General features: G+C 39.7%; 1 long non-coding RNA gene across 1 annotated transcript in view; it reads right to left on the minus strand.

The window, feature by feature from the left end:
- Positions 1-1207: 1207 nt before the first annotated feature.
- LOC148092553 (uncharacterized) overlaps positions 1208-14415 on the minus strand; it is a 174188-nt gene continuing 160980 nt past the window's right edge. The window contains exon 3 of the long non-coding RNA XR_015714898.1: positions 1208-1992. This is a non-coding gene — a long non-coding RNA (uncharacterized LOC148092553). The remainder of the gene's footprint in view (positions 1993-14415) is intronic.

Below are 14415 nucleotides of genomic sequence, written 5' to 3' on the forward strand. Positions count from 1 at the left end.
CTTTGTCCCTGGTTACAGGCACAGAGCTCCTGAGTGATAGGAGTAGCTTTTGTTTTTCATAGGAGCCCTTTTTAAATTTGTGCTAATAAACCTGCAAATGAATGAGTACAGCAAGTAGTTTTATTCAAAATTACCCAAAACTGGTGGCAATCAAGATGTTCTTCAGTAGATAAATGGATAAACAAGCTGCGGTACAACATTACAATAAAATATTATTTAGTAATAAAAAGAAATGAGCTATTAATCCATAAAAAGACATGGGGGGCTTAAATGCATATTGCCAAATGAATGAAGCTACTCTTAAAAGGCTGCCTATATGATTCCAATCATGTGTCATTCTGGAAAAGGCAAAACCATAGAGACAGTAAAAATACCAGTGGCAGTCATGGGTTGGGGGGGCACAGGATAAAGGGATGAACAAATAGAGCACAGGGAATTTTTATGGTAGAGAAACTGCTCTGTGTGATACTGTAATGTTGATATGTCACATTATGCTTTAGTTAATAAATAGTTAATATCAATATTGACTCATTAATTATAACGTATGTACCACATTAATGCAAGATGTTGATAACAGAAGAAACAGAGGAGTGGTTATGGGAGTTCCCCATACTATCCGCTCAATTCTTCTGTGAATCTGGAGCTATTCTAAAAAAATAAAGTCTATTAATTGTTTTAAAAGACAACAGGGACTGAAAGAATGATCTAATTAAGAAAAGATTATTTTTAGCTCCAACACAACTTCAAGCTAATGCCTTCCTGTATAACAATAGCTTGAAACAGTTCATGCAAGCCCACCTTAAAAACCCAGAACCGTCACAAAATAACTGAGAGGACACAGTCAAGGTCTTAGACGACTGGACCCATTAGCAAATGTGAGTCTCACTTATGTGCTGGTAACTGCACTATACTAGTTTTCTAGTCACCATACACTTAGTGACTGAAAGCTACACACATTTACTGTGCTACAATTTATGTGGGTCAGAAATCTAGACATGGTAGAGGAGTCCTCTGCTTGGGGCCTCACAGAAGTTTTAGGGCTAGTAAGGGACAGAGTCAGGATTCAAACCAGGGCGTCCACCCTGTCTCCTATTATTTATGGATGATATGAAATAGTGAAGTGAAGGATGGAAGAAACTCTGTGGGAGGTAAAAAAAAAAAAAAGTAAAAAGAATAAAAAGTTATCAGGAAATTTTTGTTCTATCACATCTAGGCCCACTCTTCCCCGTACAACTCTTTACCATCTGGGTCATTCACAGATTTTAATGAATGTTACTGGATGAAACTTTAGAGTGCTATAGTCCATCTGTTACAACAAGGACTGTGGAAATAGAACTTTTGCATTCTGCTAGTCAATAACCGAGACTTATTGTTCAATTTCTGTCTCTCATCTACAAGTCATAATCATTGACGTCTCCATGACAACAAATCTAATTTTGAAAAGAGAGAGATTGGCAATGCATACACAGATATGTATATAGTGAATTTTTGACACGTGAATTTCCTAAGCATGTGGTGCTGTAAGGCCTTGTATTAAATGTAGATGTGTTGGAGGGATAAAAACGAAGATGGATTCTTTCTGTCCCCAAGGAGTTTGGAATCCAGTTGGAGAGGCAGATGTATAACAAATATGATAAAAGACAGAACAAACCGAGTGCTACTAACAGAGGACTACGCAACATGGTATGGAACACAGAGGAAGCGGGGATGGGTACTGCAGAATGAGTCAGATGTCAAACTTGCTCCTTACCTGGCTGCACCTTCTCTGTGATCTGGAAATGTCAACTCTCAAAAGATCTGGTGTCAACTTAAAGAACGAAGGAGAAAGCATAGAGAGGCCATGAAAACCGTTCATTGGTTGTCAGTAGCTGCAGTCACGGGGAGAAGGGCCAGACACAGTACACTCCCTCCTCTGGGTTTGTTTGTTATCCACCGGTGAGGAAGAATCTTTGAGAAACTGACACCAAGAGATTTCCTTCTTCCTGGTGAAAACTGGAGAGAAAGGAGAGAAGACCAGAATTGTAAGGGGAAAGAAAATTAGCCAGCGTTCACAAAGTTCCCAATGTAATCTAATAAACATAACAGGTTCAGACCTCTGGGATAACTTTTATGATGTTTTCCAATAGTAAGATTATCACATTTATCTAAATTCAAAGCGATAATCAATTTCCAAATACTCTTCGTCACTCAAAACTACAGCAGGCATTTCGAACAATGCTTACTCTCTGTAAGAAACACCTGGAAATCTTGTTACAGATTTCCAGGTTATGATTCAATAGAGCTGGGGTGTGAGATTCTGAATTTCTATCATGGTCCCAGGAGATGCCAACTCTGCTGAATCATGGACCACACTTCGAGTAGCAAGGATCTAAAGAAAAACTTTGAGAATATATTCAGTGCACGACCTGCTCATTATAAAGGTACAGTTGTGGCTCAGCTTGCAGACTGGATGACTCCAGAATGGAATGGGAAGAACAGAATTCTGAAGGTAGGTCTTAATTGGTGACTCATCGTGAAGAGGAATATATTCTGCTCCAATGCAGAGCATAAAATATTTGTATACGATAGAAAACATTCATATGTGTATGTGTGTGTTCAGCTTGTCAGCATATTTCAACGATTTAGTCTTAATTCTGTCTTTGCTCATACACACCTTTACCTCAAGTCTTTTAACATCAAAACCCTGATTCTTGATTTTAAGTCGGGCAGATCCAGGTTGGTGAAAGATCAGGAAACCAAAGCAGAATGTAAAGCTGGAAGCCAAAATCTAAAACAATGCTACACATCCCAAAGAGGTAGCCTGTTTGAGTTGTGAAGACTTCCCATCCCAACAGTGGTGTTCTTGTATTACATAAAATTGAGTGGTCTTCTGGGAACCCAGAGAGAAAGAAATGAACACAATTTCTTATTCTTTCAGATGGCCTGCAAATTTGTACATGAAATATTAGAGATTGCTTGGAATGGAGACGGAAGTTCTGGGAGAGTTTGTACGACTATCTAATGCAGGTTTTCACCAGGTGCTCCTCCAACTTCAGGAAGGTAGATGGCAATTGTGTAGAAAGTCACATCAGACAGGGTTGGAACAAGAGAATCAGCAGGGTTGACTCCTACTCCTTCACTTGAGATAGAAAATACCATCATAAACATTCTTTTTTCCAATGAAGTGTAACACCTCTGAAATCTTTCTTTTCTTTCCTGACCCTACACCCTTGTGTTTGCAACAAAAACATTTAGCTTTCCACAAACATAGTTGCCCAGCAAAATAAAGTTCTTGACTCTGTATCAGACTTCAACCTGAGGAAACCTTTTGCCAAGAGGAGTATACAAACGGCCTTTGTTTACCAAGGTATGTTTGGTTTTTAAAGAACCCCACACTGGACCCCCGGGAAAGTGCGATCTTCTCAGGCTCTAAAATTCACACCCCAGTCTCGTGATCCAACACTGTTGTTTCATTTCCTATACACTCTCTCCCCACTCACTTTAATTAAGGGAAAGCAATTTCTCAACTTTTATTAAAAAGATAAACTTGATGTATTTCCCAGAACTATGGTTGTGTAGGGTATGTTCTCATTTATTGCAGGCCACTTATTTGTGTAAATTGCATTATCTAGGTAACCTTTCAGCTGCCACCATGTTTCCAACTCAGTGCACTTAGGTATGTGACATAGACACAAGTGTCCAAGACCCAAGGCTCTTTAGGCTTCATGGTGAGACCTTTTTTAAAAAATTCAGTGGCTCTACCACCTCCCTACACACACACCCTACACAAACCTGTAAATCGGTAGGTTAGCTTGTTGTCCACAGGCCATTTGTCTCTCTATAAAGTGTAATCTTTATATTCTCAGGCAACACCAGCCTGGGTATAAAAATGAGGTTAGTTTTTATCTAACTCTCCTTGACCTGGTAAAATAGGCCCTCCATTCTCTTCACTCCTCCAAACTTTTCTGGGAGTCATTGGGCGATCTATTCCCCGTGATACAGACACAGCCCACTCTACCAGGACCTGGCAGCCACTCCTTTCCTCCTCCAGCCCCACCTTCCTGCGTTAATGACCACCAACAAAGCCTCCAAGCCCATGAAGCAACATGAAAGTGCCTCCGCACTCCAGGAATATTGGGAAGGGCTGCCAATGCCATGCCTTGGTTCCATGTCACCTGTGCCAGTGATGTCTTGACAGCGACATCTCTGGGACTTAATTTGATAGACTGGGAACATTTCCGAGACTGTCCCTTATTGTTTCTCTTCCTTCTGGTGTCAGCACTGTGGTCCTGAACCCCTCTGGTGCCAGAGTCAGCAGTACCATAGGGACAATCATAACCAAGGTATTCAACAGGCTGGCTGTGCCCTGTGACCTCTTCACCCATCTTGATACCACCTGCAGTCACACCAAAGGTCTCCAAGCAGCACCCCTCAGGTCTCAGGTCCCTTCCCCTTTTCCACATATCTCTCTTTGCAGGGCTCAAGCACAGATTCGTGGCAATGTGCTGCCTCAAGACAATGTTAAATAGAGGCTCAACACCTCACTCTCCTATACTCTTATTAAGAGCTTACTATCTGTCTGGCCCAGTTCGAGGGGTTGAATTTACAGCAGTGCACAGGACATCGAGAGCTTGTATTCTGGTGGGAACTCAGGTAAACAGTGAAGGTAGTGCGAAGAGTCTTAGGATCAGGGGTGACTAGAGACATGTGAGAGCCAGCACAGTAGCTAAGAGCAGCACTCTGCAGCAGGCTGTCTAAGGCTGAGTGCTGGCCCCATCACTCACTAGCTATGTGGCCCAGGTGATCAACTTAACCTCACCGTACCTCAGGTTGCTCATCCAAAGAATTCTGTTGACAGCTGGGCTGGTGAAAGTACCAGATATAGTAAACATGCATAAGAATGCTGTCTATGGTGACTACCAGAGGGAAAGGGGTGGGGCAGGTAGGAGAGGGTAAAGGGGGGATACATGGTGCTGGGAGGAGACTTGACTTGGGGTGGTGACAATACAATATGCAGATGATGTGTTAGAATGTACACTTGAAACCTGCATAATATTAGTTAACAGTGTCACCCCAATAAATTCGATAACAATTTTTTTAAAAGAAGTCAGATTAGTGGAGTGAGTAGTGACTAAGGAGCGAGCAAGAGAGAGGTTTCTGGGCTTTAGAATATCCTATATCTTAATCTGGGTGATGGTTAAACTTTGCAATATAATGGGTTTATACATTCCTAAACTTTCATCTAGATGTACAGTTAAGATTTGTTCATTTTATAACATGTATGTTATACTTCACTAAGAAAATAAAAACAAAATTTATGGAGAAAAAAAGAATACCGTCTTATTAACTTTAAGTGACTTTAACTTGTGTTACTTAGAAATGTGTAGTTTTAATTGCTATTAAAAACATATTAATAAGTAATTATTATTAATGTATAATTTGCAAAATATGTACAGTTAGCTTTAGTTTCTAAAAATCATGAAAAAACTATTATAAAATAAGCATAAAAACCATGGCCCTATTTGAGAGGTGATTAGAAACTCAGGGAAATGCTTACCTTGGGGAAAAAAATCATATATGCTTCCCCAAAAAGCTTAATGCCTTCTGTAATTTCTATATGGTAACAAGGGACTTGATAGGTTTGGGATGGTGAGTGGAGAATAATTCAGTCTGATCTTGTGTTTTGTGTATATCAACACAACTCTTTGATTGTCTGCTTTGCTGGCTGTCCAGACAGCCGTGGTTCTATTGGGTAGACCTAAGAGGTCCACGATGACAAAGTAATTAAACTTGTACGACTGCAGACGTACATATTCTGTAGCGATTCATTTGCTCCACACCAGAGATTTATTACATTTGTGTGTGTGCACATATAAGTTTGCCATGACAAGATGATGCTTAGTAATTAATTCCCCAACATAGCTTTATGTAATGCAATCCAGCCATAAGAAACATACCACATTTAATAACAGAAAGCGCTTAAACAGAACTCTGCTCTGAAAAGCCATTTGGTGTGATGGTGAAACATCAGGAAACCAAAGCAGAAATGTAAAGCAGGGAGCCAAAATCTAAAACAGTGCTACAAATCCCAAAGAGGTAGCCCTTTTGAGCTGTGAAGACTTCCCATCCCAAACAGGGTGTTCTTGCGTTACAGAAAATTGAGTAGTGTCCTGGGAACCCGAAGAGAAAGAAATGAACACAATCTCTTATTCTTTCAGATGGCCTGCAAATTTGTACATGAAATATTAGCAACCGCTTGGAATGGAGACATTGGAAGTTCTGGGAGTGTTTCTATTTTGAGCCTCGGTTCTCAGAAGCGACGTCATGGCTGGTATCGCTCACCTTGACACAGGGAGCTGGCCCTTAGCATCTCAGCTCATGAGCGAAATTGTTTTTGTTTCATTTGTCTGGAAAGAAAAATTGATTCATTTTTGTCTTTCAAAATAATATTAGTGATATGCTTTCTCGAGTGGAACATTTCAGAGAAGACCATTTTTCTCCCTGTAATTAATTGTTGCTGAAATTTTTGCTATAAGTCCTTACGTGTGGGTTTTTTTTAAATGACATTTGAGATCGAAAAGCATCAAAGCACTGTCTGTACATGGAACAAACAGTTGCAGGTTCACAGGTCAGATAATCAGTCTGAATATCTTCTCATGGTTAAAAGTCCTCCAAGAGAAGATAGGCAAATTCTCACCTCTTTTTTCATATGGCCCGGCCTGTACACCGCAGTCCCTACCTACCCACCCCACCCTCTGCATACAAGTGCTCCTTCTACAAGAAACAGCAGCACGTGTGGAGGATGGTGTGCTCACATTGCCGCTGTTTGGCTTCTATGACACAAGGACTGTCCAGAGGATAGTAAGCAATGAGAATTCATTTGAGAAAAGAGCAACAAACTCCCCCTCCTTGTTAATGTCACTGCATATCTCCTAGAGAAGGTTTCCATGATTTATGTCTCTCCTCTGCCCTTATTGACTTCTCTTGGCCCTTGCTGATTTGCATCTCTTCGTATGCTATTATCTGAAAATATTTGTTTTCTGTGCTCATTGACTTCAAATCACTCCGCACATTCTTCAGAAGGCCATGTGTCCCATCTATAATGCCGACTAAGATGCATCTACCCTCCTTATGCCATGCCACTGTTGCAGGGATTAACAATCTGGAAAGGCATATATATTATTACATTAAACTGCTTCCCAAAAATGTGTCTATAATTAGAAAACAAAAAATAATAGGCAAAGATGTTTACTTCAGGGAATTTGAGACTTAAAAGTATTAAGAGGGTATCATCATAAAGACACTGATGAATTTTCAGTCTCCTTTTCTAAAAGAGGTGGAGACACAGATCAGTCTGTCCAGTTCCTACACAATTAACTATATCCCCATGCAATGAACAGAAATTACAATAATCCTATAATTTATTTGGAAGAATTTTGTATACTTAAAGTATACAGTCTTTGCACCTAGAAAAAGGTACTTATGTCTGTTTGATTTCAATCCCTCAGTGAAGTTCTATAGTTTTCTTAATAAAATTTAAAAGTTGTCATACTCTTCTTTTTAAAATATTTTTCTAAGTCTTTGTATAATTTTTGCTCTTGTGAGTGGAATCTGATCTTTTTATATTCCAGACCAGTTATGGATGGTGTATTGGAAAGCTATTATGTTTTATCTATTAATTTCTTACTCAACTCTAATTAGTGTTAATAACTCTTTTTTTTCCCTACTTTCTCTGCTCTTTATTTCTTCCTACATTTTTGCAAGATGAGAACAAGGATCTCTTATGGAAACAAAAAATGCAAGAGAAGAAAGAAGCAAAGAAAAAAGAAATATCAGAGATGACCAGAGAGCTTCCTGGTGTATGTGTTTGTGTGTGTACATGGAGAAAGGAAAAGTTGAATAATGTTTTGAACCCTCTGTTTCAAGATATACCAAGTTATTTTGTGAGTGTATGTCATATAATAAATTCTTAATTTATGTTTTTGAAGAAATAAATATAAATTGCAAAGCAGAATTTGAATATACAGAAATATTACCCATGTTGTATACTTAAAATCACTAGTTTTATATTTATACAAAAGAGCCATGAAAGACAAAAGAATGTTGAGTTGATGAATGTAAGCCATTAATCCACAAATTCTGTCTGGAGCAGTTGGCAGAATTGGGATTTTTACATGGAGATATACATCAATTCAGGACTCAAAGGCGAGATAAATTCACATTTTGAATAAAGAAATTTAACCCAAACAAATCTGCCAAAAACAGGTGTTCTGGGACCAGCAGTTACTAAGAAACAGGGTGAAGCTCTTTGATGTAGCCACAGCAGCAATGGGATGTGTGGTGGGCAGCACTTAGAGCATAGCCTACCCTCCTCCTCTGGGGTGTAAATCAAACTGACCTTTCTAAGGTGCTTAAGACTGGGAATTTCTTAACATAAAATGATATTCCTCTAAGTGAGGGTTACTACTTAAATAGTGATAGGATTATTTTCAGGTGCTTAAAAATAATTAATAAAGATGGGGTGAGAAGACAGTTATTATAATCAGTCAGGAATTAATTAAGCCACTCTGGTCTGCTCCTTCTACAGAAGTTTGCAGCCCAATACCATAAAAAGAGTTCCTAATAAACTTTAGGCCCTTAATCCTTTTAAATACCCAGGATACTAAAGAACCATGAGAAAGAGTAAACCTTTCAGAATTCAAGCAAAGCATTTTGATTCCTTGGGAAATATGTCTAATTCTTAGGTTCATTAAGACTATTCAATTGTGGGCAGAGTGTGTGTGTGTGGGTTATTAGCTCAAAAAAAGTTCCCGTGAACCTGTTTCAAATTAATTTGTGCATTAATCTGTGGAGGGAGCTTTCTTCATTTGATAAAAGAAGGGAGGGAAAAGACATCACATTGACTTAAAATTTTTGACTAATTTCTAACTGTGCCTGAGGAGATTCCACTTTGTCTTCCAATCAGCAAAGGATTTGTGACTCTTTGCGGTGTGACTGAGATTACACAGACAAATTATTTAAGAGCCCAAGGAGATTATTCTAATTGGCATAGAAAGGACATGGCATTAAAGATAAAATTCTCTGAAACTCTGACAGCATTTCGTGCCCAAAGGATAAGTCAGTTCCCAAGGCAGGGCCACTGTGGAAATAAATACATCAGCTGTGATAGAAGGTGGTGGCCTTGTGGGGTCTTATGTAGATTTGAGGAACTTGACTTCTCTTGCCCTGTGTTTCACTGAGCTGTGTCATACCTGCTGAATGAGGTCAAAGGACAGATTCACCTTCAAAGCCCCTTTTCCCGCCGCCTGCCTTCGTTATACTAATTAATTCCCATTGTTTATGAAATACCAATATCAACACTTACTAAAAAGTCAATATGAAGTACTTGGTGTTTGGATAATACAGAGACCAGAGATTGAAGACATTGGGGGAGCACCAGGAAAGGCAGGTAGGTGAGGTTCATACTAGCAGATAGGTAGGGACATGTAGCCATGAATCTCACCAGGTATTTAGTCAATGGTACAGTCTCAAGACTCTGCGTTAGGCGATGGGCTGGTATCAAAGCTCCTGCCCTCAATGGGTTTAAAAATCACATTGAGTCTATTATATCAAAGGCTCTCATAAAAATTATATCATTGAGGAAATAGCTTAGACTCCATGGCAATGCCACTTACACCTGTTTGTACCACTTCTTTCTTTCCAGCAAGATACATATACTGCTAGGAAGATTCTATAAAGCAAACACGTTGCAGCAACATGAAATGACAAACCTAGCACCAAAAAAGACTTTTTCTCCCCTAATGAGAAAATAATGTCATTCTTAAGTGCTTCCATGTTAAGAAGTCACACTAGAATCCATTTTAATATTTATATATTATAACATTATGTTCTGTCAACCATACCCATACCTTCACATTTTAGGAGAAATTTTTTAGTTTGTTTTTAATATAAAGAATGATAATCCCTGTTTCTTTCACTCAAGAGAGACATTAGTGAAATGTAACAATGTTATGTTTAGGGATTCTTTTAACATTTTTAAGCCCCAGACTGGCAAGAACAAAGAATCACTTTGCTAACTAATGTATTAAATATGTTGTCTATTTATATAGTAATTGTTTGATGGAAAATTCATCTCTTTTGTTCCTTCTTATCTTTTCTTTCCTCTTGTCCATGCAGTGTATTCATGAATTATGCATGTGAACATAATTAAAAGTAACAATTGGTGAATTGTACTTCATGGACATTGTTCCATGTTTCAAGTCTTATTTAGACTGAACCAAATTTATGCAAAAAGAAGAGCTTATAATTAAATTCATAGCCATCTTTCCTGTGAAGGAAAGTGTGTGTGTTGGTGTGTTTTGTTGTGTGTGGTTTTTTTTATGTAAAATGCATAGCTTGCTAGAGGCTGTTTTTCTGACCAAAAGCTTTGCATACCATGTTTCAGAAATCAGTAGACAATTTAGCAGCAGCCCCCACCCTTCCTACAAATGAAGGTTTCCTGTAACTGGTTCTCCATCTCCCTTCATCTTCTGTAGCGTGGTTAGTCTGCAGGTCATATAGAACTGTCAAAAATCAGCTTCTACAGAGGTTCCGTTATTTGTCATCTAGAAACAGATACAATGTGGCAAATGATGGAATGAAATTAGCTCTTAAAATGCTCTCCTTTGATTATTCTCAGGAGCTCTCAAAGTTTTTCATCCTACGTGTTCTTGGTTATTTTTATGTTCTGAGTGCAAGAATCCTGAAAAAGGAAAAGGAGAGCTGAGACACTTGGAATGATATTGCTTTACCCACAGGAATATTCATTCTGGAAGGGAAAGAAAATTACTATAAACATTAGCCCAGCTCCAACCTTCTTTCTTCCCCATTTACATTTCTCAAACTAATCCTTCTTTAGGAAAATAGTTTTTATTAAGTGATTCTATTTTTTTTTAATATATATCTTTATTGATTTCAGAGAGAGGAAGGGAGAGAGAGAGAGAGAAACATCAATGATGAGAGAGTCATTGATCGGCTGCCTCCTGCACGCCCCCGACCGGGGATGGAGCCGGCAACCCGGGCATGTGCCCTGACCGGGAATCGAACTGCCATCTCCTGGACCCTAGGTGGATGCTCCATCGCTGAGCCACGCCCGGCCGGGCCCCATCCCATCTTTGACTAGCAGATCCCTGCATAGTCTTTCTCTTTCTTGACCTAGGGCGTTTTAGCAATTTCTCTCTCTGCACTTACTATTCTGAAACAAAAACCCTTCTGTAAAGATACCACAGGACAAATTTGCAGTAAGGAACTGACTATTTCCTTTCACCGTTAACAATCGTGTCTAACTCAAAGTCAGCTTCTCCGCAACGTGCCACTGTCACGAGCTGCGTGGACCTGGAGAAACTTCGGCTTCGCTCCGAGGCGCAGGGAAGGCTGGATGTGCAGGCGTGGCCGCCGGGCCCGCTGTGGTCAAGTGAAGCTGGATACTCTCTCCTCTCCCTCCCTCTGCTCTTCCCGCGTCCCGTGACTTGAAATATGTCACGTTTAAAGCTTTGGCTGGCCCACAGTGTCACCCACGTGATCCATCATCATCTTCTCAGCTCATCTTTCTCTCGATTAAAAATAAGATATTTATATGTCTAGATGAAATGGGAGAAACCTGGGCTTGATAAATGACTTCCTGTTGTCATTATTGCCCAGCACTGTATTATTGGAGGGAGCTCAGCCATGATCTAGTGTTATTGCCTTCTGTTAGGCTGACTGGAAACGATCACTCATAACCACATACTGTAAGGTTTATTTTTAAGAATTAAACTGTTAATTAAAGGAAGACTAATGAAGCCAGGAAGCTGGTGGTGACAGATGTCACAGGCTGCAGGTGTTAAAATCTACTGAGGAGATCCACGGACTCCCTTAAATTATCCGTATCTCTGAATAGTTGAGTGAAGTTGATTGTTATAAATCTGAGGTGAAAGAAACAGTTGTTTGAAATAAGAACTGCCCCTGAGCCCCCTTGGCAATGGGGAAGCAGCTCTTCCCAGATCTGCTGAAGAATTTCCCACCGGAGCCTGGGGCGTGGCCAGACTGTGGCCCTTGAGATGCCCGATATCCTTAGGAGATGCCCAAGCATAACATAGAGTGCCCTGAGTCCTACAGTGAGGAGAGCATTGTTATTATTTTTAGACTTTCTTCCCGTATCTAAGAGTAAGTCTCAGGTGGTGGGAGTATTTCTTTAACATTATTCATCACAGACTAATCTTTCTTTCGAACACAGAAAAGGCTATGAACCTTCTAACAGTACATGGAGAGAATTTAGGAATATCAGTTTGCATTTTATTTGTTTTTGCAATTCTCTTCTATTTATTGCAAGCGAAATTGGTCTCTCACTTATGGCAGTCACAGGGCATCGCTTTTTAAAATAAACTAGTTTAAATGTTTAAAAAATAAGTCAATTCAAATAAAATATTTTGTAGGTACTAGTAGGCATGATACCCTGATATAACAAAATAGCTGAGGAAGAAAAGTTGTAGAATGAGTATTAAAAAAAAAAAAATGTTAAGATTTGCACAAATGGTCAAAGTTTGGAAAATGCTGGTTTTGCAGGAATTTGTGTCAAAAACCACACAAAGGACTGAAGTAAGTCTTTACTGGAGAAAGTCCACAAGGAGAAGCTGCCCGATGTTTCAACAACTATTTTTCCGTTGTCTCTTAATGCCTATTACTAATTAAAGAAATCAGTTTTCTCATAAAAAAAAAAAAAACACGAAAAGAAAAAAAAAAGATCTTCAGCAAAATTAAGTAAATCAGGAGTTAACAATACTTAACTCCTTGCCTTTCATACATTCCATTCAAAGTGACTCACACTGAAACTTACAAAAATAATTGTATTTTGACTGAAAATGGATGGAAGGTCAAAAGTCAGAAATTTATTTTCAGCTCACTTGACACTTGGTAGAGGGATGTGTAAAACTGTCTGATAAAGATGACTGCAGCCTGGTAAATCTGTTCTTTTGCTTTGAAAGCCCCTGACTTGGGTAATAGGATTTCCTCTTTTTCTTATGAAGCAGCCTCTCTTACTAGACTCTCTAGTCTCCAAGACTCAGGGATTGTGCTAATCGCTATATCTTAAGGGACTAATGCATGTTTTGCCCATAGCTGTCACTTAAAACTATTGAATGAGCGCGTGAATGAACAAATGAATTTAATACATTTATATAGAACTCAATCTAGTGAGATGCAATAAAAGGAAAGAAAAAATATCTCCCAGAAAATAGTAACCAAACTACTGAAGTCAATGGTTTGTTTTTTCCCCACTTGTTAACCTTAAGAGTGAAGGTCATAATCAATGCAGTTCAGCCGTCTGCTTTATAATCAGTGCACGAGTTTTGTTCATCTCTCTGTGAAGCTGAAAAGATTATAATGAAAATACCTAAAGAAAGAATGGAGGGACATGGTAAATAGTTTTCTCTGACAACTGGTATCAGCATTTTCTCATAGTCTTGCATTTATTCCCACTACAACGAAACAATGCATAGATGAGATCTTTCTGTCTGGATGTGGCATAAAAATAAAACAATACTGTACTGATTTTTCTCTCTGGGTATTGTCCTCCTCGCACAATTGCGGGACATTGGCAGAGCTGTTAACACCATTGATAGGAAACAAAGCAAAACTTGTGAGAGAATCTACAGCCCGGGGCCTGTGAATGTCTGGGATTTACTGTGCAGCTGGATGCCACTGTCAGACTCCTCCAGCTTCAATAATCCCGCCAGCTACCATGGCGGTTTTTCTCTCTTCATGAAAGTGCACCTCTTCCTCAAGGTCACACATGTACAGTTTCTTAAAGAGATTCCTACTGCTCCTGAGACTTCTCTCAGTCTGAGGAACCTCCTGGGTGCTTTGAAGCATGTTTTCTTGAAAGGTGCCCTGCAGCCCCAGAGTTGGAGCTGAACCTAGAGAGATGGACTGTTTGGAATTGAAAGGAGACCCCCAGCATTCCTCCACACAGTCCCTCTACCTTCTCACTGGCCCAACAGTCTGCCACTGAGAAGTTTTCACCAGTTTCCTGGAAAACATCAAAGTTGCCTGCGTGCTTAAATACATCCTAAGCAGACCAGAGCGCAATTAAATCAAGTCTATGATATAGCGCTCTGGACACAGAGCAAGCTTAAAATATTCCGTGGCCTGTGCCCTGCGTTTGAGTTTTTAATAGGAGCACCGTAACTTCTCCCATTCTGGGAGTGATGGGCAAGGCTCCAATCATCCCCCGCTCTGCTCTCCGCAAACCTCTGCCAGGAGGGAGCTTCATTTCCTGATGAATCAGCCCAACCAAGGTCCCCGGAGGGCCTCCCAGGGTAAACGAGCCAAGGCCAAGTTCCCAGGGCACCCTGTGCCTGCAATCAGTCACATCTCAGAGGAGGAAGAGATGCCCTTGTTCTGTAGATGGTTTGAGGACAC

This window comes from Miniopterus natalensis, chromosome 8 (assembly GCF_054644295.1).
Source record: "Miniopterus natalensis isolate mMinNat1 chromosome 8, mMinNat1.hap1, whole genome shotgun sequence".
NCBI lineage: Eukaryota > Metazoa > Chordata > Mammalia > Chiroptera > Miniopteridae > Miniopterus > Miniopterus natalensis.